Genomic DNA, 7,995 nt, shown 5'->3' on the forward strand with positions numbered 1-7,995 from the left:
CAGTTCCGGCGTTTAACGCTGGAATTTCTTGAGGTGACTTTGAACGCCGGTTTGGGCCATCAAATCTTGGGCAAAGTATGGACTCTTATATATTGCTGGAAATCCCAGGATGTCTACTTTCCAACGCCGTTGAGAGCGCGCCAATTGGGCTTCTGTAGCTCCAGAAAATCCACTTCGAGTGCAGGGAGGTCAGAATCCAACAGCATCTGCAGTCCTTTTGAGTCTCTGGATCAGATTTTTGCTCAGGTCCCTCAATTTCAGCCAGAAAATACCTGAAATCACAGAAAAACACACAAACTCATAGTAAAGTCCAGAAAAGTGAATTTTAACTAAAAACTAATAAAAATATACTAAAAACTAACTAGATCATACTAAAAATATACTAAAAACAATGCCAAAAAGCATACAAATTATCCGCTCATCACAACACCAAACTTAAATTGTTGCTTGTCTCCAAGCAACTGAAGATCAAATAAGATAAAAAGAAGAGAATATGCAATGAATTCCAAAAACATCTATGAAAATCAGTATTAATTAGATGAGCGGGGCTTTTATCTTTTTGCCTCTGAATAGTTTTGGCATCTCACTCTATCCCTTGTAATTCAGAATGATTGGCTTCTTTAGGAACTCAGAATCCAGATAGTGTTAATGATTCTCCTAGTAAAGTATGATGATTCTTGAACATAGCTATTTCTTGAGTCTTGGCCGTGGCCCAAAGCACTCTGTCTTCCAGTATTACCACCGGATACATACATGCCACAGACACATAATTGGGTGAACCTTTTCAGATTGTGACTCAGCTTTGCTAAAGTCCCCAATTAGAGGTGTCCAGGGTTCTTAAGCACACTCTTATTTGCCTTGGATCACAACTTTATTTCTCTTTTTTTTTTTTTCGTTTGCTTTTTCTCTTTTTTTTTCTTGCTTTTTCTTGCTTCAAGAATCATTTTTAATGATTTTTCAGATCCTCAGTAACATGTCTCCTTTTTCATCATTCTTTCAAGAGCCAACATTCATGAACCACAAGTTCAAAAGACATATGCACTGTTCAAGCATACATTCAGAGAACAAAAGTGTTGCCACCACATCAAAATAATTAAACTATTATAAAATTCATAATTCATGCAATTCTTTCCTTTATCAATTAAGCACGTTTTTATTCAAGAAAGGTGATGGATTCATAGGACATTCATAACTTTAAGGCATAGACACTAAGATACTAATGATCACAAGACACAAACATGGACAAACATAAAGCATAAAAATCGAAAAACAGAAGAATAAAGAACAAGGAAATCAAGGAACGGGTCCACCTTAGTGATGGCGGCTCTTTCTTGCTCTTGAAGATCCTATGGAGTGCTTGAGCTCCTCAATGTCTCTTCCTTGTCTTTGTTGCTCCTCCCTCATGATTCTTTGGTTTTCTTTAATTTCATGGAGGAGAATGGAGTGTTCTTGATGCTCCACCCTTAGTTGTCCCATGTTGGAACTCAACTCTCCTAGGGAGGTGTTTAGTTGCTCCCAATAATTTTGTGGAGGAAAGTGCATCCCTTGAGGAATCTCAGGGATCTCATGGTGAGAGGGGTCTCTTGTGTACTCCATCCTTTTCTTGGTGATGGGCTTGTCCTCATCAATGGGGGTATCTCCCTCTATGTCAACTCCAACTGAATAACAGAGGTGACAGATGAGATGAGGAAAGGCTAACCTTGCCAAAGTGGAGGTCTTGTCCGCCACCTTGTAGAGTTCTTGGGCTATAACCTCATGAACTTCTATTTCTTCTCCAATCATGATGCTATGGATCATGATAGCCCGGTCTATGGTAACTTCGGACCGGTTGCTAGTGGGAATGATTGAGCGTTGTATGAACTCTAACCATCCTCTAGCCACGGGCTTGAGGTCATGCCTTCTCAATTGAACCGGCTTTCCTCTTGAATCTTGCTTCCATTGTGCGCCCTCTTCACATATGGTTGTGAGGACTTGGTCCAACCTTTGATCAAAGTTGACCCTTCTAGTGTAAGGGTGCTCATCTCCTTGCATCATAGGCAAGTTGAACGCCACCCTCACACTCTTCGGACTAAAATCCAAGTATTTCCCCCGAACCATAGTGAGATAATTCTTTGGATTCGGGTTCACTTTGGTCATGGTTCTTGGTGATCCATGCATTGGCATAGAACTCTTGAACCATCAAGATTCCGACTTGTTGAATGGGGTTGGTAAGCACTTCCCAACCTCTTCTTCGGATCTCATGGCGGATCTCCGGATATTCACCCTTTTTGAGTGAAAAGGGGACTTCGGGGATCACCTTCTTCAAGGCCACAACTTCATAGAAGTGGACTTGATGCACCCTTGAGAGGAATCTATCCATCTCCCATGACTCGGAGGTGGAAGCCTTTGCCTTCCCTTTCCTCTTTCTAGAGGTTTCTCCGGCCTTGGATGCCATAAATGGTTATGGAAAAACGAAAAAGCAACGCTTTTACCACACCAAACTTAAAATGTTTGCTCGTCCTCGAGCAAAAGAAGAAAGAAGAGAGTAGAAGAAGAAGAAATGAGGAAGAGTGGGAAGGTGGTGTGTTCGGCCAAGAAGGGAAAGAAGGGGTGTTTAGGTTGTGTGAAAATGAAGGGTTGAAGAAGGGTATATATAGGAGAGAGGGGGGTAATGGTTCGGCCATGATGGGTGGGTTTGGGAGGGAAAGTGGTTTGAATTTGAAGGGTGAGGTTGGTGGGGATTTATGAAGGATGGATGTGAGTGGTGAAGAGAAAGATGGGATTTGATAGGTGAAGGGTTTTTGGGGAAGAGGTATTGAGGTGATTGGTGAATGGGGGAAGAAGAGTGAGAGTGATGGTGGGGTCCTGTGGGGTCCACAGATCCTGTGGTGTCAAGGAAAAGTCATCCCTGCACCAAATGTTGCTCAAAATCACGTTTTGAGGTATTTCTGGCGTTAAACGCCGGGCTGATGCCCATTCCTGGCGTTTAACGCCAGGTTGTTGCCCTTTACTGGCGTTTAACGCCAGTCTGGTGCCCCTTTCTGGCGTTAAACGCCCAGAATGGTGCCAGACTGGGCGTTAAACGCCCAACAGCTAGCATTACTGGCATTTGAACGCCAGCTTCTTCTCCTCCAGGGTGTGCTGTTTTTCTTCCTATTTTTCATTCTGTTTTTGCTTTTTTCATTGTTTTTATGACTTCTTATGATCATCAACCTACAAAAAAGATAAAATAACAAAAGAAAATAATTAGCTATAAAACATTGGGTTGCCTCCCAACAAGCGCTTCTTTACTGTCATTAGCTTGACGGAGGACTCTCATGGAGCCTCAGAAATACTCAGAACCGTGTTGGAACCTCCCAACACCAAACTTAGAGTTTGAATGTGGGGGTTCAACACTAAACTTAGAGTTTGGTTGTGGCCTCCCAACACCAAACTTAGAGTTTGACTGTGGGGGCTCTGCTTGGCTCTGTTTTGAGAGAAGCTCTTCATGCTTCCTCTCCATGATGATAGAGGGATGTCCTTGGGCCTTAAACACCAAGGATTCTTCATTCACTTGAATGATCGACTCTCCTCTATCAACATCAATCACAGCCTTTGCTGTGGCTAGGAAGGGTCTGCCAAGGATGATGGATTCATCCATGCACTTCCCAGTCTCTAGGACTATGAAATCAGTAGGGATGTAATGGTCTTCAATCTTCACCAAAACATTCTCTACAAGTCCATGAGCTTGTTTTCTTGAATTGTCTGCCATCTCTAATGAGATTCTTGCAGCTTGCACCTCAAAGATCCCTAATTTCTCCATTACAGAGAGGGGCATGAGGTTTACACTTGACCCTAAGTCACACAAGGCCTTCTTGAAGGTCATGGTGCCTATGGTACAAGGTATAGAAACTTCCCAGGATCTTGCCTCTTTAGAGGCAGTTTCTGCCTAGACAAGTCATCCAGTTCTTTGGTGAGCAAAGGTGGTTCTTCCTCCCAAGTCTCATTTCCAAATAACTTGTCATTTAGCTTCATGATTGCTCCAAGGTATTTAGCAACTTGCTCTTCAGTGACATACTCATCCTCTTCAGAGGAAGAATACTCATCAGAGCTCATGAAAGGCAGAAGTAAGTCCAATGGAATCTCTATGGTCTCATTTTGAGCCTCAGATTCCCATGGTTCCTCATTGAGGAACTCAGAGGAGATTGGTACACGCCCACTGAGGTCTTCCTCAGTGGCGTCCTCCTCCTCTCTTTCCTCTCCATATTCGGCCATGTTTATGGCTTTGCACTCTCCTTTTGGATTTTCTTCTGTATTACTTGGAAGAGTACTAGGAGGGAGTTCAGTAATTTTCTTGCTCAGCTGTCCCACTTGTCCTTCCAAATTTCTGATGGAGGACCTTGTTTCATTCATGAAACTTTGAGTGGTCTTTATTAGATCAGAGACCATTGTTGCTAAGTCAGAAGTACTCTGCTTAGAACTCTCTGTCTGTTGCTGAGAAGATGATGAAAAAGGCTTGCCATTGCTAAACCTGTTTCTTCCACCATTATTGTTATTGAAACCTTGTTGAGGTCTCTCTTGATTCTTCCATGAGAGATTTGGGTGATTTCTCCATGAAGAATTATAGGTGTTTCCATAGGGTTCTCCTAGGTAATTCACCTCTTCCATTGAAGGGTTCTCAGGATCATCAGCTTCTTCCTCAGATGAAGCATCCTTAGTACTGTTTGGTGCATTTTGCATTCCAGACAGACTTTGAGAAATCAAATTGACTTGTTGAGTCAATATCTTGTTCTGAGCCAATATGGCATTCAGAGTGTCAATCTCAAGAACTCCTTTCTTCTGACTAGTCCCATTGTTCACAGGATTCCTTTCAGAAGTGTACATGAATTGGTTATTTGCAACCATTTCAATCAATTCTTGAGCTTCTGCAGGCGTCTTCTTCAGATGAAGAGATCCTCCAGCAGAGCTATCCAAAGACATCTTGGATAGTTCAGAGAGACCATCATAGAAAATACCTATGATTCTCCATTCAGAAAGCATGTCTGAGGGACATCTTCTGATTAATTGTTTGTATCTTTCCCAAGCTTCATAGAGGGATTCTCCATCCTTCTGTCTGAAGGTTTGGACTTCCACTCTAAGCTTACTCCATCTTTGTGGTGGAAAGAACTTTGCCAAGAAGGCATTGACTAGCTTTTCCCAAGAGTCCAGGCTTTCTTTAGGTTGAGAATCCAACCATATTCTAGCTCTGTCTCTTACAGCAAAAGGGAATAGCATCAGTCTGTAGACCTCAGGGTTAACCCCATTAGTCTTGACTGTGTCACAGATTTGCAAGAATTCAGCTAAGAACTGATGAGGATCTTCCATTGGAAGTCCATGGAACTTGCAATTCTGTTGCATTAGAGAAACTAATTGAGGCTTAAGCTCAAAGTTGTTTGCTCCAATGGCAGGGATAGAGATGCTTCTCCCATAGAAATCAGGAGTAGGTGCAGTGAAGTCACCCAGCACCTTCCTTGCATTGTTGGCATTGTTGTTGTTTTCGGCTGCCATGTGTTCTTCTTCCTTAAAGAATTCGGTCAGGTCCTCTAAAGAGAGTTGTGCTTTAGCTTCTCTTAGCTTTCTCTTCAAGGTCCTTTCAAGTTCAGGATCAGCTTCAACAAGAATGCCTTTGTCTCTGCTCCTGCTCATATGAAAGAGGAGAGAAAAAGAAGATGTGGAATCCTCTATGTCACAGTATAGAGATTCCTTGAAGTGTCAGAGGAAAAGAGAAATAGTAAGAAGAAGGAGAAGAAAAATTCGAACTTTAATTAGATAAAGTTCGAATTGTGCATTTAGAAGGAGTGGTACTCCATAAATAGAAGGATGTGGGAAGGAGGGAAGAGAATTTTCGAAAATTCAATTAAAAGATTTTGAAAACATTTTGAAAATTTGATTGATAATTTTCGAAAATTAAAAGTGAAAAAGAAATCAAGTGATTTTTGAAAAAGATTTTGAAATTAGAAATTAAAAGATTTGATTGAAACTATTAAAAAAATGTGATTAAAAAGATTTGATTGAAAAGTCATGGTTTTAAAAAGATGTGATTGAGAAGATATGATTTGAAAACAATTTTAAAGGATATGATTTGAAAACAATTTGAAAAGATGTGATTTTAAAAAATAAATTGATGACTTGCCTAACAAGAAAAGATATGATTCAAACATAAAACCTTCCTTAATAGAAAAGGCAAAAAATGTTCAATCAAATCATTAATTGTTAGTAAGTATCTTTGAAAAAGGAAAGAAATTGATTTTGAAAACATTTGATTGAAAAGATATGATTTGAAAAAGATTTGGTTTTGAAAAACTTTGAAAACTTGAAAAAAGATTGATTTGAAAACAAAATCTTCCCCTAGCACCATCCTGGCGTTAAACGCCCAGAATGGTATACATTCTGGCGTTTAACGCCCAAAATGCTACCTTTTTGGGCGTTAAACGCCCAACCAGGTACCCTGGCTGGCGTTTAAATGCCAGTCTGCCTTCTTCACTGGGCATTTTTGAATGCTCAGCTTTTTCTGTATAATTCCTCTGCAGTATGTTCTGAATCTTCAATTCTTTGTATTATTGACTTGAAAAGACACAAATTAAAGATATTTTGGATTTTTAATAATCAAAATGCAACAAGAATCAAATAACAACATGCAAGACACCAAACTTAACAGTTTGTGTACTACTGACACTATATGAGACACATAAATACTCAAGCCAAAAGAATTCAAAGATCAAAACAAAGAAATATATGCATGGATTCGAAAAAATGTAACAAAAACATGCATTTGACACCAAACTTAAGATGAGACTCTAGACTCAAGCAAGAAACATCAAATATTTTTGGTTTTTTGAATTTGTAAATTTTTTTGTGTTTTTCGAAAATTAAGTGGAAAAAAGGTATCAAAATTCTTAATGAGAATTCCAGGAATCAGTGCAATGCTAGTCTAAGACTCCGGTCCAGGAATTAGACATGGCTTCACAGCCAGCCAAGCTTTCAAAGAAAGCTTCGGTCCAAAACACTAAACATGACCAAAGGTCAGCCAAGCCTTAGCGGATCACTGCTCCAAAAGCAAAATTGATGAAAATCAACAAGCTCTTGTGGTGATAAGTTGAAACCTCGGTCCAATCAGATTAGACATGGCTTCTCAGCCAGCCAGATTTCAACAAATCATCATGAAACTTTAGAATTCATCTTCAAGAATTTCGAAAAAAATAAATACCTAATCTAAGCAACAAGATGAACCGTCAGTTGTCCAAACTAGAACAATCCCAGGCATTGTTACCAAAAGCTTGCTCAAAACTTGAACAATCCCCGGCAACGGCGCCAAAAACTTGGTAGCGCGAAATTGTGAACAATACTTTTCACAACTCTCATAATCCCTGGTCATGAACTCCAAAAACTTGGTGGTTCAATTCCATGGCATTACACAACTTCGCACAACTAACCAGCAAGTGCACTGGGTCGTCCAAGTAATACCTTACGTGAGTAAGGGTCGATCCCACGGAGATTGTTAGCATTGAAGCAAGCTATGGTCATCTTGTAAATCTTAGTCAGGCAAACTCAAATGTATATGATGATGAACGAAAATAACATAAAGATAAAGATAGAGATACTTATATATATCATTGGTGTAAGAGCTTCAGACAAGTGTATGAAGATGCCTTCCCTTCCGTCTCTCTGCTTTCCTACTGCCTTCATCCAATCCTTCTTACTCCTTTCCATGGCAAGCTCGTGTAGGGTTTCACTGTTGTCAGCAGCTACCTCCCATCCTCTCAGTGAAAGCGATTGCATATGTCCTGTCACGGCATAGCGGAATTCAGCTGTCGGTTCTCGGTCAGGCCGGAATAATATCCATTGATACTTTTGCGTCTGTCACTAACGCCCTAGCCTGCTAGGAGTTTAAAGCACGTCACAGTCATTCAGTCATTGAATCCTACTCAGAATACCACAGACAAGGTTAGACCTTCCGGATTCTCTTGAATGCTGCCATCAGGTCCTGCCTATACCACG

At 40.5% G+C, this 7,995-nt stretch overlaps 1 non-coding gene across 1 annotated transcript; it reads left to right on the forward strand.

The window, feature by feature from the left end:
• The first annotated feature begins 4,992 nt into the window (after positions 1–4,992).
• LOC130971994 (small nucleolar RNA R71) lies at positions 4,993–5,100 on the forward strand. Its single transcript, XR_009083199.1, has one exon. It is a non-coding gene; the product is annotated as a small nucleolar RNA R71 (small nucleolar RNA).
• Positions 5,101–7,995: the final 2,895 nt, after the last annotated feature.

This window comes from Arachis stenosperma, chromosome 3, assembly GCF_014773155.1.
Source record: "Arachis stenosperma cultivar V10309 chromosome 3, arast.V10309.gnm1.PFL2, whole genome shotgun sequence".
Classification (NCBI taxonomy): domain Eukaryota; kingdom Viridiplantae; phylum Streptophyta; class Magnoliopsida; order Fabales; family Fabaceae; genus Arachis; species Arachis stenosperma.